The sequence below is a fragment of the Rhinopithecus roxellana genome, chromosome 20, assembly GCF_007565055.1.
Source record: "Rhinopithecus roxellana isolate Shanxi Qingling chromosome 20, ASM756505v1, whole genome shotgun sequence".
NCBI classification, from domain to species: domain Eukaryota; kingdom Metazoa; phylum Chordata; class Mammalia; order Primates; family Cercopithecidae; genus Rhinopithecus; species Rhinopithecus roxellana.
Window position 1 is genome coordinate 32,323,635 of NC_044568.1, and position 26,973 is coordinate 32,350,607.

Here is a 26,973-nt window from a genome sequence, read left to right on the forward strand (position 1 = left end):
GCTTATTCCTACTTTTCATCTGAGGATATTTCCTTTGTCACCGTAAGCTTCATTGCGCTATGAAGCATCTAATTGCAGATTTCCAGAAAAATGTGTGAACAAACTGATCACTGAAGGGAAACCTGTAACCCTGTGAGATGCATTCACACATGACAATACAGTTTCTCAGAAAGATTCTCTCGAGTTATTGTGTGAGTTTGCTAACACTCTTTTCGTGGAAACTGCAAAGTGATATTTGGTATCCCATAGGGACCCATGGTGAAAAAGGAAGTATACTCACATAAATACTAGAGAGAAGCTTTCTGAGAGATTGCTTTCTGATGTGTGACTTCATCACACAGAGTTCCACCCTTCCCTTCTTGGAACAGTTTGCTAACACTGTTGTCGTGGATTCTGCAAAGTGATATTTGGGAGCTAATTGAGGCCTATGGTGAAAAAGGAAATATCCTCAGATTAAAAGTGGAAAGAAGCCTTCTGAGAAACTACATTGCCATGTGTGAATGCAACTCACGGAGTTGCACGTTTCTCCTCAGTGATCAGTTTGTTAACACAGTTTTCTGGAAATCTGCAATGAGATTCTTCGTAGAGGAATGAAGCTTACCGTGACAAATGAAACATCCTCAGATGAAAACTAGAAAGAAGGTTTCTTAGAAACTTCTTGGTGATGTGGGAATTCATCTCACAGAGTTACACTTATGTTTCGTGGAGCAGTCAATTAACAGTGTCTTTGAGGAACCTGTGAAGGGCTTCTTTGGATCGCATTGAGGCGGACGCTGATAAAGGAAATTTCATCAGTTCAAAACGTGAAAGAAGCTTTCTGAGAAATATCTTTCTGATCAGTGAGTTTTTCTCACAGACTTACAACTTAGACCTCAGGAAACAGTTTGCTAACACTCTTTTCATGGAAACTGCAAAGTGGTATTTGGGAACCCATAGGGGCCCATCGTGAAAAAGCAAGTATCCTCACATACGAATTAGAGAGAAACTTTCTGAGAGATTGCTTTCTGATATGTGACTTCATCACACAGAGTTCCACCCTTCCCTTCTTGGAACAGTTTGATAACACTGTTTTCGTGGATTCTGCAAAGTGATATTTGAGAGCCCATAGGGGCCCGTGGTGAAAAACGAAGTATCCACACAGAAAAACTAAGGAGAAGCTTTCTGAGAGATTGCTTTCCGATGTGTGCCTTCATCACACAGAGTTCCACCCTTCCCTTGTTGGAAGAGTTTGCTAACACTGTTGTCGTGGATTCTGTAAAGTGATATTTGGGAGCTCATTGAGGGCTATGGTGAAAATGGAAATATCCTCAGATTAAAACTGGAAAGAAGCCTTCTGATAAACTGCTTTGCCATGTGTGAATGCACCTCTCAGAGTTACACGTTTCTCTTCAGTGATCAATTTGCTAACACAGTTTTCTGGAAATCTGCAATTAGATACTTCACAGCTCAATGAAGCTTACAGTTACAAAGGAAATATCCTCAGGTGACAACTAGAAAGAAGCTTTATTAGAAATTTCTTGGTGATGTGTGAATTCACCTCACAGAGTTACACTTATCTTTCATGGAGCAGTCCATTGACACTGTCTTTGAGGAACCTGAGAAGGGCTTCTTTGGATCGCATTGAGGCCTTCGCTGATAAAGGAAATTTCATCACTTCAAAACGTGAAAGAAGCTTTCTGAGAAACTTCTTTCTGATCAGTGAGTTCATCTCACAGGCTTACAACTTGGATCTCACGAAGCAGTTTGCTGACATTTTTCATGGAAACTGCAAAGTGATATTTGGGAACCCATAGGGGCCCATGGTGAAAAAGGAAGAATCCTCACCTAATAACTAGAGAGAAGCCTTCTGAGAGATTGCTTTCTGATGTGTGACTTCATCACACAGAGTTCCACCCTTCCCTTGTTAGAGCAGTTTGCTAACACTGATGTCGTGGATTCTGCAAAGTGATATTTGACAGCCCATAGGTGCCCATGGTGAAAAAGGAAGTATCCTCACCTAATAACTAGAGAGTAGCTTTCTTAGAATTTGCTTTCGGATATGTGACTTCATCACAGAGATTTCCACCCTTCCCTTCTTTGAACAGTTTGCTAACACTGTTGTCAGGGATTCTGCAAAGTGATATTTCGGAGCCCATAGGGGCCCATGGTGAAAAAGAAGTATCCTCACATAATAACTAGAGAGAACCTTTCTGAGAGGTTGCTTTCCTATATGTGAATTCATCACACAGCGTTCCACCGTTCCCTTCTTGGAACAGTTTGCTAACACTGTTGTCGTGGATTCTGCAAAGTGATATTTGGGAGCCCATAGGGGCCCAGGGTGAAAAAGGAAGTTTCTTCACATAAAAACTAGAGTGAACCTTTCTGAGAGCTTGCATTCCACTGTGTGACTTCATCACACATAGTTCCACCCTTCCCTTTTCGTAACAGTTTGCTAACACTATTGTGGTGGATTCTGCAAAGTGATATTTGGGAGCTCATTGAGGGCTATGGTGAAAAAGGACACATCCTCAGATTAAAACTGGAAAGAAGAATTCTGAGAAACTGCATTGCCATGTGTGAATGCAACTCACAGAGTTACACGTTTCTCTTCAGTGATCAGTTTGTTAACACAGTTTCTGGAAATCGGCAATTAGATACTTCATGGTGCAATGAAGCTTACGGTGACAAAGGAAATATCCTCAGGTGAAACTAGAAAGAAGCTTTCTTAGAAACTTCCTTTTTTTTAATATATATTTCTTTTATTATACTTTAAGTTCTAGGGTACATATGCATAACGTGCAGGTTTGTTACATATGTATACTTATGTCATGTTGGTGTGCTGCACCCATCAACTCGTCAGCACCCATCAATTCATCATTTATATCATGTATAACTCCCCAATGCAATCCCTCCCTCCTACCTCCTCCCCCCTCCCCATGATAGGCCCCAGTGCGTGATGTTCCCCTTCCCGAGTCCAAGTGATCTCATTGTTCAGTTCCCAACCATGAGTGAGAACATGCGGTGTTTGGTTTTCTCTTCTTGTGATAGTTTGCTAAGAATGATGGTTTCCAGCTGCATCCATGTCCCTACAAAGCACGCAAACTCATCCTTTTTTATGGCTGCATAGTATTCCAGAAACTTCTTGGTGATGTGTGAATTCATCTTACAGAATTACACTTATGTTTCGTGGAGCAGTCCATTAACACTATCTTTGAGGAACCTGAGAAGGGCTTCTATGGATCGCAATGAGGCCTACGCTGATAAAGGAAATTTCATCACTTCAAAACGTGAAAGAAGCTTTCTGAGAAACTTCTTTCTGATCAGTGAGTTCATCTCACAGGCTTACAAATTAGACCTCAGGAAGCAGTTTGCTAACACTCTTTTCGTGGAAAGTGCAAACTGATATTTGGGAGCCCATAGGGGCTCATGGTGAAAAAGGAAATATCCTCACATAATAAGGAGAGAGAAGCTTTCTGAGAGATTGCTTTGTGATGTGTGACTTCATCACACAGAATTCCACCTTTCCGTTCTTGGAACAGTTTGCTAACACTGTTGTCGTGGATTCTGCAAAGTGGTATTTGGGAGCACATAGGGGCCCATGGTGAAAAAGGAAATATCCTCAGAGAATAACTAGAGAGAAACTTTCTGAGAGATTACCTTCTCATGTGTGACTTCATCACACAGAGTTCCACCCTTCCCTTCTTGGAACAGTTTGCTAACACTGTTGTCGTGAATTCTGCAAAGTGATATTTGGGAGCCCATAGGGGCCCATGGTGAAAAAAGAAGTATCCTCACATAAAAACTAGAGAGAAGCTTTCTGACAGATGGTTTTCTGATGTGTGACTTCATCACACAGTGTTCCACCCTTCCCCTCTTGAAACAGTTTGCTAAACCTGTTGTCGTCGATTGTGCAAAGTTATATTTGGGAGCTGATTGAGGCCTATGGTGAAAAAGGAAATATCCTCAGATAAAAACTGGAAAGAAGCTTTCTGAGAAACTGCATTGCCTTGTCTGATTGCAACTCACAGAGATACACCTTTCTCTTCAGTGATCAGTTTGTTAACACAGTTTTCTGGAAATATGCATTTAGATTCTTCAGAGTGCAATGAAGCTTACGGTGAGAAAGGAAATATACTCAGATGAAAAGTATAAAGAAGCTTTCTTAGAAACTTCTTGGTGATGTGTGAATTCATCTCACAGGGTTACACGTATGTTTCGTGGAGGAGTCCATTAACACTGTGTTTGGGGATCTTCAGAAGGGCTTCTTTGGATCGCATTGAGTACTAGGCTGATAAAGGAAATTTCATCATTTCAAAACGTGAAAGAAGCTTCTTGAGAAACTTCTTTCTGATCAGTGAGTTCTTCTCACAGACTTACAACTTAGTCCTCAGGAAGCAGTTTGGTAACACTCTTTTCGTGGAAAATGCAAAGTGATATTTGGGAGCCACCAGGGGCCCATGGTGAAAAAGGAAATATCCTCACATAATAACTAGAGAGAGGGTTTCTGAGAGATTGCTTTCTGATGTGTGACTTTATCACACAGAGTTCCACTTTTCCCTTTTTGGAACAGTTTGCTAACACTGTTGTCGTGGAGTCTGAGAAGTGATATTTGGGAGCCCATAGGGGCCCATGGTGAGAAAAGAAGTATCCTCACATAATAACTAGAGAGAAGCTTTCTGAAAGATTGCTTTCTGATATGTGACTTCATCACACAGAGTTCCACCCTTCCCTTCTTGGAACACTTTCCTAACACTGTTGTCGTGGATTCTGCAAAGGGATATTTGGGAACTCATTGAGGGCTGTGCTGAAAAAGGAAATACCCTCAGATGAAAAATGGAAAGAAGCCTTATGTGAAACTGCATTGCCATGTGTGAATGCAACACACAGAGTTACACATTTCTCTTCAGTGATCAGTTTGTTAACACAGTTTTCTGGAAAACTACAATTAGATACTTGATAGCGCAATGAAGCTTATGGTGACAAAGGAAATATCCTCAGATGAAAACGAGAAGGAAGCTTTCTTCGAAACTTCTTGGTGATGTGTGAATTCATCTCACAGAGTTACACTCATGTTTCGTGGAGCAGTCCATTAACACTGTCTTTGAGGAACCTGAGAAGGGCTTCTTTGGATTTCATTGACGCCTACGCTGATAAAGGAAATTTCATCAGTTCAAAACGTGAAGGAAGCTTTCTGAGAAACTTCTTTCTGATCCGTGAGTTCATCTCACAGACTTACAACTCAGACCTCAGGAAGCAGTTTGCTAATACTCTTTTCGTGGAAACTGCAAAGTTATATTCGGGAGCCCATAGGGGCCCATGGTGTAAAAGGAAGTATCCTCACATCATAACTAGAGAGAAGCTTTCTGCAAGATTGCTTTCTGATGTGTGACTTCATCGCACAGAGTTCCACCCTTCCCTTCTCGAACAGTTTGATAACACTGTTGTCGTGGATTCTGCAAAGTGATATTTGGGAGCTCATTGAGGGCTATGGTGAAAAAGGATATATTCTCAGATTAAAACTGGAAAGAAGCCTTCTGTGATACTGCCTTGCCATGTGTGAATGCAACTCACAGAGTTACACGTTTCTTTTCAGTGATCAGGTTGTTAACACAGTTTTCTGGAAATCTGCAATTAGATACTTCATTGCGCAATGAAGCTTACGGTGACAAAGGAAATATCCTCAGATGAAAACTAGAAAGAAGCTTTCTTGGAAACTTCTTGGTGATGTGTGAATTCAACTCACAGAGTTACACTTACGTTTTGCGGTGCAGTCCGTTAACACTGTCTTTGAGGGACCTGAGAAGTGCTTCTTTGGATCTCATTGAGGCCTAAGCTGATAAAGGAAATTTCATCAGTTCAAAACGTGAAAGAAGCTTTCTGAGAATCTTCTTTCTGATCAGTGTGTTCATCTCAGAGGTTTACAACTTATACCCAGGAAGCCGTTTGCTAACACTCTTTTCGTGGAAACTGCAAAGTGATAATTGGGAGCCCATAGATGCCCAAGGTGAAAAAGGAAGTATCCTCACATAAAAACTAGAGAGAATCTTTCTGAGAGATTGTTTTCTGACTTGTGACTTAATCACACAGAGTTCCACCCTTCCCTTCTTGGAACAGTTTGCTAACACTATTGTCGTGCATTCTAAAAAGTGATAATTCGGAGGCCATAGGGGCCTAGGGTGAAAAAGGAAGTATCCTCACATAAAAACTGGAGAGAAGCTTTCTGAGACATTGCTTTCTGATGTGTGACTTCATCACACAGAGTTCTGCCCTTCCGTTCTGGGAACAGTTTGCTAACACTGTTGTAGTGGATTCTGCAAAGTGATATTTGGGAGGTCCTTGAGGGTTATGGTGAAAAAGGAAATATCCTCAGATTAAAACTGGAAAGAAGCCTTCTGAGAAACGGCATTATCATGTGTGAATGCAACTCACAGAGTTACACGTTTCTCTTCAGTCATCAGTTTGGTAACAGTTTTCTGGAAATCTGCAATTAGATACTTCATAGCGCAATGAAGCTTACGGTGACAAAGGAAATATCCTCAGATGAAAACTAGAAAGAAGCTTCCCTAGAAACTTCTTGGCGATGTGTGAATTCATCTCACAGAGTTACACTTATGTTTCGTGGAGCAGTCCATTAACACTGTCTTTGAGGATCCTGAGAAGGGCTTCTTGGATCGCATTGAGACATACGCTGATAAAGGAAATTTCATCAGTTCAAAACGTGAGAGAAACTTTCTGAGAAACCTCTTTCTGATCAGTGAGTTCATCTCATAGACTTACAACTTAGACCCCATTAAGCAGTTTGGTAACACTCTTTTCATGGAAACTGCAAAGTGATATTTGGGAGCCCATAGGGACCATGGTGAAAAAGGAAATATCCTCACATAATAACTAGAGAGAAGCTTTCTGAGAGATTGCTTTCTGATGTGTGATTTCATCACACAGAGTTCCACCCTTCCCCTCTTGAAACAGTTGGCTCGCACTATTTTCCTGGATTCTGCAAAGTGATATTTGGGAGCCGATAGGGTCCCAGGGGGAAAAAAGAAGTATCCTCACATAAGAAGTAGAGAGAAGGTTTCTGAGAGATTGCTTTCTGATATTTGACTTCACCACAAAGGGTTCCACCCTTCCCTTCTTGGAACAGTTTGCTAACACTGTTGTCGTGGATTCTGCAAAGTGATATTTGGGAGCTCATTGAGGGCTATGGTGAAAGGGAAATATCCTCAGATTAAAACTGGAAAGAAGCCTTCTGAGAAACTGCATTGCCGTGTCTGAATGCGACTCACAGAGTTACAAGTTTCTCTTCAGTGACCAGTTTGTTAACACAGTTTTCTGGAAATGTGCAATGAGATAATTAATAGCACAATGAATCTTACGGTGACACAGGAAATAACCTCAGATGAAAACTACAAAGAAGCTTTCTGAAAAACTTCTTGGTGACCTGTGAATTCATTTCACAGAGTTACACTTATGTTTCGTGGAGCAGTCCATTATCACTGTCTTTGAGGAACCTGAGAAGGGCTTCTTTGGAACACATTGAGGCCTACGCTGATAAAGGCAATTTCGTCAGTTCTAAACGTGAAATAAGCTTTCTGAGGAACTTCTTTCTGATCAGTGAGTTTATCTCAGAGACTTACAACGTACACCTCAGGAAGAAGTTTCCTAACACTCTTTTCGTGGAAACTGCAAAGTGATATTGGGAGCCTATAGGGGACCATGGTGAAAAAGGAAGTATCCTCACAGAATAACTAGAGAGAACCTTTCTGAGAGATTGCTTTCTGATGTGTGACTTCATCACACAGAGTTCCACCCTTCCCTTCTTGGAACAGTTTGCTAACACTGTTGTCGTGGATTCTGCAAAGTGATATTTGGGAGCTCATTGAGGGCTATGGTGAAAAGGAAATATGCTCAGATTAACACAGGAAAGAAGCCTTCTGAGAAACTGCATTGCTATTTCTGAATGCAGCTCACAGAGTTACATGTTTCTCTTCACACATCAGTTTGTTAACACAGTTTCTGGAAACCTGCAGTTAGATACTTCGTAGCGCAATGAAGTATACGGTGACAAAGGACATATCCTCAGATGAGAACTAGAAAGAAGCTTTCTTAGAAACTTCTTGGTGATGTGTGAATTCATCTCACAGAGTTACACTTATGTTTCGTGGAGCAGTCCATTATCACTGTCTTTGAGGAATCTGAGAAAGGTTTCTTTGCATCGCATTAAGGCCTACGCTGATAAAGGAAAGTACATTAGTTCAAAACGTGAAAGAAGGTTTCTGAGACACTTCTTTCTGATCAGTGAGTTCATCTCACAGACTTACAACTTCGCCTTCAGGAAGCAGTTTGCTAAAACTCTTTTCGTGGAAACTGCAAAGTGATATTTGGGATCTCATAGGGGCCCATGGTGAAAAAGGAAATATCCTCACATAATAACTAGAGAGAAACTTTCTGAGAGATTGCTTTCTGATGTGTGAATTCATCATACAAAGTTACACCCTTCCCTTCTTGGAACAGTTTGCTAACACTGTTGTCGCGGATTCTGCAAATTGATATTTGGAGCCCATAGAGGCCCATGGTGAAAAAGGAAGTATCCTCCCATAAAAACTAGAGAGAAGCTTTCTGAGAGATTGCTTTCTGATGTGTGACTTCATCACACAGAGTTCCACCCTTCCCTTCTTGGAACAGTTTGATAACACAGTTGTCTTGGATTCTGCCACGTGATATTTGGGAGCTCATTGAGGGCTATGGTGAAAAAAGAAACATACTCAGATTACAACTGGAAAGAAGCCTTCTGAGAAACTGCATTGCCATGCCTGAATGCAACTCACAGAGTTACACGTTTCTCTTCAGTAATCAGCGTGTTAACACAGTTTTCTGGAAATCTGCAATTAGATACTTCATAGCGCAAAGAAGCTTACGGTGACAAAGGAAATATCCTGAGATGAAAACAAGAAAGCTTTCTTAGAAACTTCTTGCTGATGTGTGAATTCATCTCACAGAGTTACACTTATGTTTCGTGGAGCAGTCCATTCACACTGTCTTTGAGGAACCTGAGAAAGGCTTCTTTGGATCGCATTGAGGATTACGCTGAAAAAGGAAATTTCATCAGTTCAAAACGTGAAAGAAACTTTCTGAGAAACTTCTTTCTGATCTGTGAGTTCATCTCACAGACTTACAACTTAGACCTCAGGAAGCAGTTTGCTAAAACTCTTTTCGTGGAAACTGCAAAGTGATATTTGGGACGCCCTAGGGGCCCATGGTGAAAAAGGAAATTTCCTCACAGAATAACTAGAGAGAAGCTTTGTGCGAGATTGCTTTCTGATGTGTGACTTCATCACACTGAGTTCCAACCTTCCCTTCTTGGAACAGATTGCTAACACTGTTGTTGTGGATTCTGCAAACTGATATTTGGAGCCCATAGGGGCCCATGGTGAAAAAGGAAGTATCCTCACATACAAACTAGAGAGCAGCTTTCTGAGAGATTGCTTTCTGATGTGTTACTTCATCACACAGAGTTCCAACCTACCCTTCTTGGAACAGTTTGATAACACTGTTGTGGTGGATTCTGAAAAGTGATATTGGGAACTCACTGAGGGCTATAGTGAAAAAGGAAATATCCTAAGATTAAAACTGGAAAGATGCCTTCTGAGAAACTGCATTGCCATGTCTGAATGCAACTCACAGAGTTACACGTTTCTCTTCACTGATTAGTTTGTTAAGACAATTTTCTGGAAATCTGCAATTAGATACTTCATAGCGCAATGAAGCTTATGGTGACAAAGGAAATATCCTCAGAGGAAAACTAGAAAGAAGCTTTCTGAGAAACTTCTTGGTGATGTGTGAATTCATCTCACACAGTTACACTTATGTTTCATGGAGCAGTCCATTAACACTGTCTTTGAGGAATCTGAGAAGGGCTTCTTTGGAACGCGTTGAGGCCTATGTTGATAAAGGAAATTTCATCAGTTCAAAACGTGAAACAAGCTTTCTGAGAAACTTCTTTCTGATCAGTGAGTTCATCTCACAGGCGTACAACTTAGATGTCTGGAAGCAGTTTGCTAACACTCTTTTCGTGGAAACTGCAAAGTGATATTTGGGAGCCCATAGGGGCCTATGGTGAAAAGGGAAGTAACCTCACATAAAAACTAGAAAGAAGCTTTCTGAGAGATTGCTTTCTGATATGGGGCTTCCTCACACAGAGTTCCACCTTCCCTTCGTGTGACAGTTTGCTAACACTGTTGTCGTGGATTCTGCAAAGTGATATTTGGGAGCTCTTTGAGTGCACTGGTGAAAAAGGATATATCCTCAGATTAAAACTGGAAGGAAGCCTTCTGAGAAACTGCATTGCCATGTGCCAATGCAACTCACAGAGTTACACGTTTCTCTTCAGTGATCAGTTTGTTAACACAGTTTTCTGGAAATCCGTAATTAGATACTTCATAGCGCAATGAAGCTTACGGTGACAAAGGAAACATTCTCAGATGAAAACTAGAAAGAGGCTTTCCTAGCAACTTCTTGGTGATATGTGAATTCATCTCACAGAGTTACACTTATGTTTCTTGGAGCAGTCCATTAACATTGTCTTTGACGAACCTGAGAAGGGCTTCTTTGGATCGCATTGAGGCCTACGCTGATAAAGGAAATTTCATCAGCTCAAAACGTGAAAGAAGCTTTCTGAGAAACCTCTTTTTGATCAGAGTTCATCTCACAGACTTGCACCTTAGACCTCAGGAAGAAGTTTGCTAACACTATTTCGTGGAAACTGCAAAGTGATATTTTGTAGCCCTTAGGGGCCCATGGTGAAAAAGGAAATATCCTCACATAACAACTAGAGAGAAGCTTTCTGAGAGATTGGTTTCCGATATGTGACTTCATCACACAGAGTTCCACCCTTCCCTTCTTGGAACAGATTGCTAACACTGTTGTCGTGGATTCTGCAATGTGATATGTGGGAGCCCATAGGGGCCCATGGTGAAAAAGGAAGTATCCTCACATAAAAACTAGAGAGCAGATTTCTGAGAGATTGCTTTCTGATGTGTTACTTCATCACACAGAGTTCCAACCTACCCTTCTTGGAACAGTTTGATAACACTGTTGTGGTGGATTCTGAAATGTGATATTTGGGAGCTCACTGAGGGCTATAGTGAAAAAGGAAATATCCTAAGATTAAAACTGGAAAGATGCCTTCTGAGAAACTGCATTGCCATGTCTGAATGCAACTCACAGAGTTACACGTTTCTCTTCACTGATTAGTTTGTTAACACAATTTTCTGGAAATCTGCAATTAGATACTTCAAAGCGCAATGAAGCTTATGGTGACAAAGGAAATATCCTCAGAGGAAAACTAGAAAGAAGCTTTCTGAGAAATTTCTTGGTGATGTGTGAATTCATCTCACAGAGTTACACTTATGTTTCATGGAGCAGTCCATTAACACTGTCTTTAAGGAATCTGAGAAGGGCTTCTTCGGAACGCAGTGAGGCCTATGTTGAAAAAGGAAATTTCATCAGTTCAAAACGTGAAACAAGTATTCTGAGAAACTTCATTCTGATCAGTGAGTTCATCTCACAGACGTACAACTTAGACGTCAGGAAGCAGTTTGCTAACACTCTTTTCGTGGAAATTGCAAAGTGATATTTGGGAGCCCATAGGGGCCCTTGGTGAAAAAGGAAATATCCTCACAGAATAACTAGAGAGAAGCTTTCTGAGAGATTGCTTTCTGATGTCTGACTTCATCACACAGAGTTCCACCCTTCCCTTCTTGAAACAGTTTGCTAAAACTGTTGTCGCGGATTCTGCAAAATGATATTTGGATCCCATAGGGGCCCATGGTGAAAAAGGAAGTATCCTCACATACAAACTAGAGAGAAGCTTTCTGAGAGATTGCTTTCTGATGTGTGACTTCATCAAACACAGTTCCACCCCGACATTCTTGGAACAGTTTGATAACACTGTTGTCGTGAACTCTACAAAGTGATATTTGGGAGCTCATTGAGGGCTACGATGTAAATGGATATATCCTCAGATTAAAACTGGAAAGAAGCCTTCTGAGAAACTGCATTGCCATGTGTGAAAGCAACTCACAGAGATACACGTTTCCCTTCAGTGATCTGTTTGTTAACACAGTTTTCTGGAAATCTGCTATTAGATATTTCAAAGCGCAATGAAGCCTACGGTGACAAAGGAGTGATCCTCAGATGAAAATTAGAAGGAAGCTTTCTTCGAAACTTCTTGGTGATGTGTGAATTTACCTCACAGAGTTACACTTATGTTTCATGGAGCAGTCCATTAACACTGTCTTTGAGGAACCTGAGAAGGGCTTCTTTCGTTCGCATTGAGGCCTACGATGATAAAGGAAATTTCATCAGTTCAAAACGTGAAAGAAGCTTTCTGAGAAACTTCTTTCTGATCAGTGAGTACATCTCACAGACGTACAACTTAGACCTCAGGAAGCAGTTTGCTAACACTCTTTTCGTGGAAAATGCAAAGTGATATTGGGGAGCCCATAGGGGCCCATGGTGAAAAAGGAAATATCCTCACAGAATAACTAGAGAGAAGCTTTCTGAGAGATTGCTTTCTGATGTGTGACTTCATCACACAGAGTTCCACCCTTCCCTTCTTGGAACAGTTTGCGAACACTGTTGTCGTGGATTCTGCAAAGTGGTATTTGGGAGCACATAGGGGCCGATGGTGAAAAAGGAAGTATCCTCACATAAAAACTAGAGAGAAGCTTTCTGAGAGATTGCTTTCGGATATGTGACTTCATCACACAGAGTTCCACCCTTCCCTTCTTGGAACAGTTTGATAACACTGTTGTGGATTCTGCAAAGTGATATTGGGGATCTCTTAAGGGCCCATGGTGAAAACGGAACTATCCTCCTATAAAAACTAGAGAGAAGTTTTCTGAGAGATTGATTTCTGATGTGTGATTTCATCACACAGAGTTCCACCCTTCCCTTCTTATAACAGTTTGCTAACACTGTTGTCGTGGACTCTGCAAAGTGATATTTGGAAGCTCATTGAGGGCTATGGTGAAAAAGGAAATATCCTCAGATAAAAGGGGAAAGAAGCCTCTGAGAAACTGCATTGCCATGTGTGAATGCAACTCACAGTGTTACACGTTTCTCTTCAGTGATCAGTTTGTTACCACAGTTTTCTGGAAATCTGCAATTAGATACTTCATAGCGCAATGAAGCTTACGGTGAGAAAGGAAATATCCTCAGATGAAAACTACAAAGAAGCTTTCTTAGAAACTTCTTGGAGATGTGTGAATTCAACTCACATAGTTACACTTATGTTTCGTGGAGCAGTCCATTAACACTGTCTTTGAGGAAACTGAGAAAGGATTCTTTGGATCTCATTGAGGCCTACGGTGATAAAGGAAATTTCATCAGTTCAAAACGTGAAAGAAGCTTTCTGAGAAACTTATTTCTGATGAGTGAGTTCATCTCACAGACGTACAACTTAGACCTCAGGAAGCAGTTTGCTAACACTCTTTTCGTGGAAACTGCAAAGTGATATTGGGGAGCCCATACGGGCCATGGTGAAAAAGGAAATATCCTCACAGAATAACTAGAGAGAAGCTTTCTGAGAGATTGCTTTCTCATGTGTGACTTCATCACACAGAGTTCCACCCTTCCCTTCTTGGAACAGTTTGCTAACACTGTTGTCATGAATTCTTCAAAGTGATATTTGGGAGCCCATAGGTGCCCATGGTGAATAAAGAAGTATCCTCACATAAAAACTAGAGAGAAGCTTTCTGACAGATGGTTGTCTGATGTGTGACTTCATCACACAGTGTTCCACCCTTCCCCTCTTGAAACAGTTTGCTAAAAGTGTTGTCGTCGATTGTGCAAAGTTATATTTGGGAGCTCATTGACGCCTATGGTGAAAAAGGAAATATCCTCAGATAAAAACTGGAAAGAAGCTTTCTGAGAAACTGCATTGCCTTGTCTGAATGCAACTCACAGAGATACACCTTTCTCTTCAGTGATCAGTTTGTTAACACAGTTTTCTGGAAATATGCATTTTGATTCTTCAGACTGCAATGAAGCTTACGGTGAGAAAGGAAATATACTCAGATGAAATTATAAAGACGCTTTCTTAGAAACTTCTTGGTGATGTGTGAATTCATCTCACAGGGTTAAACGTATGTTTCGTGGAGGAGTCCATCAACAATGTCTTTGGGGAACTTCAGAAGGGCTTCTTTGGATCGCATTGAGTACTAGGCTGATAAAGGAAATTTCATCATTTCAAAACGTGAAAGAAGCTTTTTGAGAAACTTCTTTCTGATCAGTGAGTTCTTCTCACAGACTTACAACTTAGTCCTCAGGAAGCAGTTTGGTAACACTCTTTTCGTGGAAACTGCAAAGTGATATTTGGGAGCCACCAGGGACCCATGGTGAAAAAGGAAATATCCTCACATAATAACTAGAGAGAGGGTTTCTGAGAGATTGCTTTCTGATGTGTGACTTTATCATACAGAGTTCCACATTTCCCTTTTTGGAACAGTTTGCTAACACTGTTGTCGTGGAGTCTGAGAAGTGATATTCGGGAGGCCATAGGGGCCCATGGTGAGAAAAGAAGTATCCTCACATAATAACTAGAGAGAAGCTTTCTGAGAGATTGCTTTCTGATATGTGACTTCATCACACAGAGTTCCACCCTTCCCTTCCTGGAACACTTTGCTAACACTGTTGTCGTGGATTCTGCAAAGGGATATTTGGGAACTCATTGAGGGCTGTGCTGAAAAAGGAAATACCCTCAGATGAAAACTGGAAAGAAGCCTTATGAGAAACTGCATTGCCATGTGTGAATGCAACTCACAGAGTTACACATTTCTCTTCAGTGATCAGTTTGTTAACACAGTTTTCTGGAAAACTACAATTAGATACTTGATAGCGCAATGAAACTTACGGTGACAAAGGAAATATCCTCAGATGAAAACGAGAAGGAAGCTTTCTTCGAAACTTCTTGGTGATGTGTGAATTCATCTCACAGAGTTACACTCATGTTTCGTGGAGCAGTCCATTAACACTGTCTTTGAGGAACCTGAGAAGGGCTTCTTTGGATTTCATTGACGCCTCCGCTGATAAAGGAAATTTCATCAGTTCAAAACGTGAAAGAAGCTTTCTGAGAAAATTCTTTCTGATCAGTGAGTTCATCTCACAGATTTACAACTTAGACCCAGGAAGGCGTTTGCTAACACTCATTTCGTGGAAACTGCAAAGTGATAATTGGGAGCCCATAGACGCCCAAGGTGAAAAAGGAAGTATACTCACATAAAAACTAGAGAGAAGCTTTCTGAGAGATGGTTTTCTGATGTGTGACCTCATCACACTGTTTTCCACCCTTCCCTTCTTGGAACAGTTTGCTAAAACTGTTGTCGTGGATTCTGCAAAGTGATATTTGGGAGGTCCTTGAGGGTTATGGTGAAAAAGGAAATATCCTCAGATAAAAACTGGAAAGAAGCTTTCTGAGAAACTGCAATGCCTTGTCTGAATGCAACTCACAGAGATACACCTTTCTCTTCAGTGATCAGTTTGTTAATACAGTTTTCTGGAAATATGCATTTAGATTCTTCAGAGCGCAATGAAGCTTACGGTGAGAAAGGAAATATCCTCGGATGAAAACTATAAAGAAACTTTCTTAGAAACTTCTTGGTGATGTGTGAATTCATCTCACAGGGTTACACTTATGTTTCGTGGAGGAGTCCATTAACACTGTCTTTGGGGAACCTGAGAATGGCTTCTTTGGATCGCAATGAGACCTCGGCTGATAAAGGAAATTTCATCATTTCACAACGTGAAAGAAGCTTTTTGAGAAGCTTCGTTCTGATCAGTGAGTTCATCTCACAGACTTACAACTTAGACCTCAGGAAGCAGTTTCCTAACACTCTTTTCGTGGAAACTGCAAAGTGATATTTGGGAGCCCATGGGGGAACATGCTGAAAAAAGAAATATCCTTACATAATAACTAGAGAGAAGCTTTCTGAGAGATTGCTTTCTGATGTGTGACTTCATCACACAGAGTTCCACCCTTCAATTCTTGGAACAATTTACTAACACTCTTGTCATGGATTCCGCAAAATGATATTTGGGAGCTCATTAAGGGCTCTGCTGAAAAAGAAAATATCTTCAGATGAAAAGTGGAAGGAAGCCTTCTGAGAAACTGCATTGCCATGTGTGAATGCAACTCACAGAGTTACTCGTTTCTCTTCAGTTATCATTTTTTAACACAGTTTTCTGGAAATCTGCAATTAGATACTTCATAGCCCAATGAAGCTTACGGTGACAAAGGAAATATTCTGAGATGAAAACTAGAAAGAGGCTTTCTGAGAAACTTCTTGAGGATGTGTGAATTCATCTCACAGAGTTACACTTATGTTTCGTGGAGCAGTCCATTAACACTGTCTTTGAGGAACCTGAGAAGGGCTTCTTTGGATCGCATTGAGTCCTACGGGTATAAAGGAAATTTCATCAGTTCAAAACGTGTAAGAAGCTTTCTGAGAAACTTATCTCTGATCAGTGAGTTTATGTCAGAGACTTACAACATAGACCTCAGGAAGCAGTTTGCTAACACTCGTTTCGTGGAAAATGCAAAGTAATATTTGGGACCCCATAAGGGCCCATGGTGAAAACGGAAATGTCCTCACATAATAACAAGAGAGAAGCTTTCTGAGAGATTGCTTTCTGGTGTTGACTTCATCACACAGAGTTCCACCCTTCCCTTCTTTGAACAGTTTGCTGACACTGTTGTCGTGGATTCTGCAGAGTGATATTTGGAAGCCTATATGGTCCCATGGTGAAAAATGAAGTATCCTCACATAAGAACTAGAGAGAAGCTTTCTGAGAGATTGCTTTCTGATATGTGACTTCATCAAACAGAGTCCCACGCTTCCCTTCTGGGAACAGTTTGCTAACACTGTTGTCGTGGATTCTGCAAATTGATATTTGGGAGATCATTGAGGGCTATGGTGAAAAAAGAAATATCCTCAGATTAAAACTGGAAAGAAGCCTTCGGAGAAACAACATTGCCATGTGTGAATGCAACTCACAGAGTTACACGTTTCTCTTCAGTGATCAGTTTGTTAACACAGTTTTCTGGAAATCTGCAATTAGATACATCATAGCCCAATGAAGCTTACGGTGACAAAGGAAATATCCTCAAATGAAAAGTAGAAAGATGCTTTCTTACAAACTTCTTGGTGATGTGTGAATTCATCTCACAGATTTGAACTTATGTTTCGTGGAGCAGTCCGTTAACACTGTCTTTGGGGAACCTGAGAAGGGCTACTTTGGATCGCATTGAGGCCTACGCTGAAAAAGGACATTTCATTACTTCAAAACGTGAAAGAAGCTGTCTGAGAAACTTCTTTTCGATCAGTGAGTTCATCTCACAGTCTTACACCTTAGACCTCAGGAAGCAGTTTGCTAACACTCTTTTTGTTGAAACTGGAAAGTGATATTTGGGAGCCCCTAGGGGCCCATGGAGAAAAAGGAAATATCCTCACATAATAACAAGAGAGAAGCTTTCTGAGAGATTGCTTTCTGATGTGTGACTTCATCACACAGAGTTCCAAACTTCCCTTCTTGGAACAGTTTGCTAACACTGTTGTCGTGTATTCTGCAAAGTGATATTTGGGAGCACTTAGGGGACGATGGAGAAAAAGGAAGTATACTCACATAAAAATTAGAGAGAAGCATTCTGAGAGATTGCTTTCGGACGTGTGACTTCATCAAACAGAGTTCCTCCCTTCCCTTCTTGGAACAGTTTGCTAACACTGTTTTCGTGAATTCTGCAAAGTGATATTTGGGTGCCCAAAGGGGCCCATGGTGAAAAAGGAAATATCCTCACATAAAAATTAGAGAGAAGCTTTCTGAGAGATTGCTTTCTGATATGTGACTTCATCACACAGAGTTCCACCCGTCCCTTCTTGGAACAGTTTGCTAACACTGTTGTTGTGGAATTTGCATAGTGATATTTGGGAGCTCTTTGAGGACTATGGTGAAAAAGGAATATCCTCAGATTACAACTGGAAAGAAGCCTTCTGAGAAACTGCATTGCCATGTGTGAATGCATCTCACAGAGTTACACGTTTCTCTTCAGTTATCAGTTTTTTAACCCAGTGTTCTGGAACTCTGCAATTAGATACTTCATAGAGCAATGAAGCTTACGGTGACAAATTAAATATCCTCAGATGAAAACTAGAAGGAAGCTTTCTTAGAAACTTCTTGGTGATGTGTGAATTCATCTCACAGAGTTACACTTATGTTTCGCGGAGCAGTCCATTAACACTGTCTTTGAGAATCCTGACAAGGGCTTCTTTTGATCGTTTTGAGGCCTACGCTGATAAAGAAAATTTCATCAGTTCAAAATGTGAAAGAAACTTTCTGAGAAACTTCTTTCTGAACAGTGAATTCATCTAACAAACTTACAACTTAGACCACAGGAAGCAGTTTGCGAACACTCTTTTCGTGGAAACTGCAAAGTGATATTTGGGAGCCCTTAGGGGCCCATGGTGAAAAAGGAAATATCCTCACATAATAACTAGAGAGATTTCTGAGAGATTGCTTTCTGATGTGTAACTTCATCACACAGCGTTCCACCCTACCCTGCTTGCAACAGTTTGCTGTCACTGTTCTCGTGGATTCTGCAGAGTGATATTTGGAAGCCCATATAGGCCCACGGTGAAAAATGAAATATCCTCACCTAAGAACTAGAGAGAAGCTTTCTGAGAGATTGCTTTGTGATATATGACTTCATCACACAGAGTTACACCCTTCCTTTCTAGGAACAGTTTGCTAAGACTGTTGTCGAGGATTCTGCAAAGGGATATTTGGGAGCTCATTGAGCGCTATGGTGAAAAAGGAAATATCCTCAGATTAAAACTGGAAAGAAGCCTTCTGAGAAGCTGCATTGCCATTTGTGAATGCAACTCACCGAGCTACACGTTTCTCTTCAGTGATCAGTTTGTTAACACAGGTTTCTGGAAATCTGCTGTTAGATATTTCATAGCGCAATGAAGCTGACGGAGACAAAGGAAATATCCTCAGATGAAAACTAGAAAGAAGGTTTCCTAGAAACTTCTTGGTGATGTGTGAATTCATCTCACAGAGTTACACTTATGTTTCATGGAGCAGTCCATTAACACTGTCTTTGAGGATCCTAAGAAAGGCTTCTTTAGATCACGCTGCGGCCTACGCTGAAAAAAGGAAATATCATCAGTTCAAAACGTGAAAGAAGCTTTCTGAGAAACTTCTTTCTGATCAGTGAGTTCATTTCACAGACTTACAACTTAGACCTCAGAAAGCAGTTTGCTAACACTCTTTTCATGGAACCTGCAAAGTGATATTTGGGAGCCCATAGGGACCCATGGTTCAAAAGGAAATACCCTCACATAATAACTAGAGAGAAGCATTCTGAGAGATTGCTTTCTGATGTGGAACTTCGACAAACAGATTTCCACGCTTCCCTTCTTTAAACAGTATGCTAACACTGTTGTCGTGGATTCTGCAAAGTGATATTTGGGAGCCCTTAGGGGCCCATGGTGAAAAAAGAAGTATCCTCACATAATAACTAGAGAGAAGCTTTCTGAGAGATTTCTTTCTAATGTGTGACATCATCAAACAGAATTTCCCCCTTCACTTCTTGGAACAGTTTACTAACACTGTTGTCGTGGATTCTGCGAATTGATATTTGGGACCTAATTGAGGGCTACGGTGAAAAAGGAAATATCCTCAGATTAAAACTGGAAAGAAGCCTTCTGAGAAACGGCATTACCATGTGTGAATGCAACTCACAGAGTTACACGTTTCCCTTCAGTTATCAGTTTGGTAACACAGTTTTCTGGAAATCTGCAATTAGATACTTCATAGCACAATGAAGCTTACGGTTGCAAAGGATATATCCTCAGATGAAAACTAGAAAGAAATTTTCTTAGAAACTTCTTGGTGATGCGTGAATTCATCGCACAGAGTTACACTTATGTTTCGTGGAGCAGTCCATTAACACTTTCTTTGAAACCTGAGAAGGGCTTCTTTGGATCGCTTTGAGGCCTACGCTGATAAAGGAAACTTCATCAGTTCAAGACGTGAAAGAATCTTTCTGAGAAACATCTTTCTGATCAGTGAGTTCGTCTCACAGACTTACAACTTAGATCTCAGGAAGCAGTTTGCTAACAGTCTTTTCGCGGAAACCGCAAAGTGATATTTGGGAGCCCATAGTGGACCATGTTGAAAAAGGCAATATCCTCACATAATAAGTAGAGAAAAGCTTTCTGAGAGATTGCTTTCTTATGTGTGACTTCATCACACAGAGTTCCACCCTTCTCTTCTTGGAACACTTTGCTAACACTGTTGTCGTGAGTTCTGCAAAGTGATATTTGGGAGCCCCTAGGGGCCCATGGTGAAAAAGGAAGTATCCTCACATCAAAAATAGAGAGAAGCTTTCTGAGAGTTTTCTTTCTGATGTGTGACTTCATCACACAGCGTTCCACTCTTCCCTTCTTGGAACAGTTTGCTGACACTGTTGTTGTGGAGTCTGCAAAGTGATATTCTGGAGCTCATTGAGGGCTGTGGTGAAAAAGGAAATATCCTCATTTTATTACTGGAAAGAAGACTTCTGAGAAACTGCATTGTCGTGTATGAATGCAACTCACAGAGTAACACGTTTCTCTTCAGTGATTGGTTTGTTAAACACAGTTTTCTGGAAATCTGCAATTAGATACTTCATAGCGCAATGAAGCTTACGGTGACAAAGGAAATATCCACAGATGAAAACTAGAAAGAAGCTTTCTTAGAAACTTATTGGTGATGTGTGTATTCATCTCACAGAGTTACACTTATCTTTCGTGGAGCAGTCCATTAACACTGTCTTTGAGGAAACTGTGAAGGGCTTTTTTGGATCGCATTGAGGCCTACGCGGATAAAGGACATTTCATCAGTTCAAAACGTGAAGTAAGCTTTCTGAGAAACTTCTTTCTGATCAGTGAGTTCATTTCACAGACGTACAAATTAGATCTCAGGAAGCAGTTTGCTAACACTCTTTTCGTGGAAAATGCAAAGTGATATTTGGGAGCCCAAAGGGGCCCATGGTGAAAAAGGAAGTATCCTCACATAATAACTAGGGAGAAGCTTTCTGAGAGATTGATTTCCAATGTGTGACTTTATCACACAGAGTTTCACCCTTCCCTTCTTGGAACAGTATGCTAACACTGTTGTGGATTCTGCAACGTGATATTAGGGAGCCCGTAGGGCCCCAGGGTGAAAAAAGAAGTATCCTCACATAATAACTGGAGAGAAGCTTTCTGAGAGGTTGCTTTGTGATGTGTGACTTCATCACACAGCGTTCCACCCTTCCCTTCTTGGAACATTTTGCTAACACTGTTGTCGTGGATTCTCCCATGTGATATTTGGGAGCCCATGGGGCCCATGTTGAAAAAGGAAGTATCCTCAAATAATAACTAGAGGGAAGATTTCTGAGAGATTGCTTTCCAATATGTGACTTCATCACACAGAGTTCCACCTTTCCTTTCTTGAAACAGTTTGCTAACACAGTTGTGGTTTAATTCTGCAAAGTGATATCTGGGAGCCCATGGGGGCCCACGGTGGAAATGGAAGCATCCTCACATAATAACTAGAGAGAAGCTTTCTGAGAGATTGCTTTCTGATGTGTGACTTCATCACACAGGGTTCCAGACGTCCCTTCTGGGAACTCTTTGCTAACACTGTTTTCTTGGATTCTGTAAAATGATATTTGGGAGCCCATGGTGGCCCATGGTGAAAAAGGAAGTATCCTCACATAATAACTAGAGAGAAGCTTTCTGAGAGATTGCTTTCAGATATGTGACTTCATCACACAGAGTTCCACCCTTCCCTATTTGGAACAGTTTGCTAGCACTGTTGTCGTGGATTCTGCAAAGTGATATGTGGGAGCTCATTGAGGGCTGTGGTGAAAAAGGAAATATCCTCAGATTAAAAGTGGAAAGAAGCCTTCTGAGAAACTGCATTGCTGTGTGTGAACTCAACTCACAGAGTTTCATGTTTGTCTTCAGTGATCAGTTTGTTGACATAGTTTTCTGAAAATCTGCAATTAGATAATACAATGCACAAAGAAGCTTTCAGTGACAAAGGAAATATCCTCAGATGAAAACTAGAAAGAAGCTTTCTTAGACACTTCTTAGTGATGTGTGAATTCATACCTCAGAGTTACACTTATGTTTCTTGGAGCAGTCAATTAACACTGTCTTTGAGGAACCTGAGAAGGCCTTCTTTGGATCACATTGAGGCCTACGCTGATAAAGGAATTTTCTTCAGTTCAAAACGTGAAAGAATCTTTCTGAGAAAATTCTTTCTCATCAGTGAGTTCATCTCACAGACCTACAACTTAGACCTCAGGAGGGAGTTTGCTAACAATCTTTTCGTGGAAACTACAAAGTGATATTTGGTAGCCCATAAGGGCCCATGGTGAAAAAGGAAATATCCTCACATAGTAACTATAGAGGAGCTTTCTGAGAGATTGCTCTCTGATGTGTGACTTCACCACACAGAGTTCCACCCTTCCCTTCTTGGAACAGTTTGCTAACACTGTTGTCATTGGTCCTGCAAAGTGTTATTTGGGAGCTCATTGAGGGCTATCGTGAGAAAGGAATTATCCTCAGATTAAAACTGGAAAGAAGCCTTCTGGAAACTGCATTGCCATGTGTGAATGCAACTCACAGAGTTACACTTTTCTCTTCAGTGATGAGTTTGTTAACACATTTTTCTGGAAATCTGCTATGAGATAATTCATAGCGCAATGAAGCTTACGGAGACAACGGAAATATCCTCAGATGAAAACTAGAAAGATGCTTTCATAGAAACTTCTTGGTGATGTGTGAATTCATCTCACAGAGTTCCACTTATGTTTCGTGGAGCAGTTCATTAACACTGTCTTTGAGGAACCTGAGAAGGGCTTCTTTGGATCGCATTGAGGCTCTCCTTGATAAAGGAAATTTCATCAGTTCAAAACGTGAAAGAAGCTTTCTGAGAAACTTCTTTCTGAGCAGTAGGTTCATCTCACAGACTTACACCTTCGACCTCAGGAAGCAGTATCCTAACACTCTTTTCGTGGAAACTGCAAAGTGCCATTTGGGAGCCCACAGGGGCCCACGGCGAAAAAGGAAATATCCTCACATAATAACTAGAGAGAAGCTTTCTGAGAGATTGCTTTCTGATATGTGACTTCATCACACAGAGTTCCACCCTTCCCTTCTTGGAACAGTTTGCTAACACTATTGTCGTGGATTCTGCAAAGTGATATTTGGGAGCCCATAGGGGCCCATGTTGAAAAAGGAAGTATCCTCACATAAAAACTAAAGAGAAGCTTCCTGAGAGATTGCTTTCTGATAAGTGACTTCATCAAACAGAGTTCCACCCTTCCATTCTTAGAGCAGTTTTCCAGCACTGTTGTCGTGGATTCAGCAAAGTGATCTTTCGGAGCTCATTGAGGGCTATGGTGAAAAAGGAAATATCCTCATATTAAAACTGGAAAGAAGCCTTCTGATAAACTGCTTTACCATGTGTGAATGCAACTCACAGAGTTACATGTTTCTCTTCAGTGATCAGTTCGTTAACACAGTTTTTTTGAAATCTGCAATTAGATACTTCATAGGGCAATGAAGCTTATGGTGACAAAGGAAATATCCTCAGATGAAAACTAGAAAGAGGCATTCATAGAAACTTATTGATGATTTGTGAATTCATCTCACAGAGTTACACTTATGTTTCGTTGAGCAGTCCATTAACACTGTCTTTGAGGAACCTGAAGAGGGCTTCTTTGGATCGCATGGAGGCCTCCGATGATAAAGGACATTTCATCAGTTCAAAACGTGAAAGAAGCTTTCTGTAAAACTTCTTTCTGATCATTGAGTTCTTCTCACAGACTAACAACTTAGAACTCAGGAAGCAGTTTGCTAACACTCTTTTCGTGGAAACTGCAAAGTGATATTTGGGAGCCCATTGGGGCCCATGTTGAAAAAGGAAATATCCTCATATAATAACTAGAGAGAAGCTTTCTGAGAGATGGCTTTCTGATGTGTGATTTCATCACACAGAGTTCCACCCTTCCCTTCTTGGAACTGTTTGCTAACACTGTTGTCATGGATACTGCAAAATGATATTTGGGAGCCCTTAGGGGCCCATGTGAAAAAGGAAGTATCCTCCCATAAAAACCAGAGAGAAGGTTTCTGAGAGATTGATTTCTGATATGTGAATTCATCACACAGAGTTCCACCCTTCCCTTCTTGGAACAGTTTGCTAACACTGTTGTCATGGATTCTGCAAAGTGATATTTGGGATAACTTAGGGGCCCATGGTGAAAAAGGAAGTATCCTCACACAAAAAGTAGAGAGAAGCTTTCTGAGAGATTGCTTTCTGGTATGTGACATCATCACACAGAGTTCCACCCTTCCCTTCTTCGAATCGTTTGATAACACTGTTATCGTGGATTCTGCAAAGTGATATTTGGGAGCTCATTGAGGGCTATGGTGAAAAAGGAAATATCCTCACATAATAACTAGAGAGAGTTTCCTGAGAGATTCCTTTCTTACGTGTGACTTCATCACAGAGAGTAGCACCCTTCCTTTCTTTGAATAGTTTGCTAACACTGTTGTCGTGCATTCTGCAAAGTGATATTTCGGAGCCCATAAGGGCCCATGGTGAAAAAGGAAGTATCCTCACATAAAAACTAGAGAGAAGCCTTCTGAGAGATTGCTTTCTGATGTGTGAATTCATCACACAGAATTCCACCCTTCCCTTGTTGGAACAGTTGCTAACACTGTTGTCGTGGATTCTGCAAAGTGATATTTGGGAGCCAATAGGGACCCATGGTGAAAACAGAAGTATCCTCACATAATAACTAGAGAGAAGCTTTCTGAGACATTGCTTTCCGATGTGTGACTTCATCACACAGAGTTCCACCCTTCCCTTCTTGGAACAGCTTGCTAATGCTGTAGTCATGGATTCTGCAAAGTGATATTTGGGAGCTCATTGAGGCCTATGGTGAAAAAGGAAATATATTCAGATTAAAACTGGAAAGAAGAATTCTGAGAAACTGCATTGAAATGAGTGAATGCAACTCACAGAGTTACACGTTTTTCTTCAGTGATCAGTTTGTTAACACAGTTTTCTGGAAATCTGCAATGAGATACTTCATAGCACAATGAAGCCTACGGTGACAAAGGAAATATCCTCAGATGAAAACTAGAAAGAAGCTTTCTCAGAAAGTTCTTGGTGATGGCTGAATTCATCTCACAGAGTTACACTTATGTTTCGTGGAGCAGTCCATTATCACTGTCTTTGCGGATCCTGAGAAGGGCTTCTTTGGATCACATGGAGGCCTACGCTGATAAAAGAAATTTCATCAGTTCAAAACGTGAAAGTAGCTTTCTGGGAAACTTGTTTCTAATCAGTGAGTTCATCTCACAGGCTTACAACTTAGACCTCAGGAAGCAGTTTGCTAACACTCTTTTCGTGGAAACTGCAACGTGATATTTGGGAGCCCATAGGGGCCCATGGTGAAAAAGGAAATATCCTCACATAATAACTAGAGAGAAGCTTTATGAGAGATTGCTTTCTGATGTGTGACTTCATCACACAGAGTTCCACCCTTCCCTTCTAGGATCAGTTTGCTAACACTGTTGTCGTGGATTCTGCCAAGTGATATTTGGGAGCTCAGTGAGGGCTATGGTGAAAAAGGAAATATCCCCAGATTAAAAGTGGAAAGAAGCCCTCTGAGAAACTGCATTGCCATGTGTGAATGCAACTCACAGAGTTACAGGTTTCTCTTCAATGTGAGTTTGTTAACACAGTTTTGTGGAAATCTGCAATTAGATACTTCATAGCACAATGAAGCTTATGGTGACAAAGGAAATATCCTCAGATGAAAAGTAGAACGAAGCTTTCTGAGAAACTTCTTGGTGATGTGTGAATTCATCTCACAGAGTTACACATACGTTTCGTGGAAGAATACATTAACACTGTTTTGAGGAACCCGAGAAGGGCTTCTTTGAATCACATTGAGGCCTTCGATGATAAAAGAAATTTCATCAGTTCAAAACGTGAAAGAAGCTTTCTGATAAACTTGTTTCTGATCAGTGAGTTCATCTCACACACTTACAACTTAGACCTCAGGAAGCAGTTTGCTAACACTCTTTTCGTGGAAAATGCAAAGTGAAATTTGGGAGCCCATGGGGGCCCATGGTGAAAAAGGAAATATCCTCACATAATAAGTAGAGAGAAGGTTTTAGAGAGATTGCTTTCAGATGTGTAACTTCATCACAAAGAGTTCCCTTGTTCCCTTCTTGGAAGAGTTTGCTAAAACTGTTGTCGTGGATTCTGCAAAGTGATATTTGGGAGCCCATTTTGGCCCATGGTGAAAAACGAAGTATCCTCACATAAAAACTAGAGAGAAGCTTTCTGAGAGATTGCTGTCGGAAATGTGACTTCATCACACAGATTTCCACCCTTCCCTTCTTGGAACAGTTTGCTAACACTGTTGTCGTGGATTCTGCAAAGAGATGTTTGGGAGCTCATTGAGGGCTATGGTGAGAAAGGAAACATCCTCAGATTAAAACTGGAAAGAAGAATTCTGAGGAACTGCATTGCCATGTGTGAATGCACCTCACAGAGTTAAACGTTTCTTTTCAGTGATCAGTTTGTTAACACAGTTTTCTGGAAATCTGCAATTAGATGCTTCATAGCGCAATGAAGCTTATGCTGACAAAGGTAATATCCTCAGATGAAAACTAGAGAGAAGCTTTCTTAGAAACTTCTTGGTGATGTGTGAATTCATCTCACAGAGTTACACTTATCTTTCATGGAGGAGTCCATTAACACTGCCTTTGAGGAAACTGAGAAGTGATTCTTATGATTGCATTGAGGCCTACACTGATAAAGGTAATTTCATCAGTTCAAAACGTGAAAGAAGCTTTCTGAGAAACTTCTTTCTGAACTGTGAGT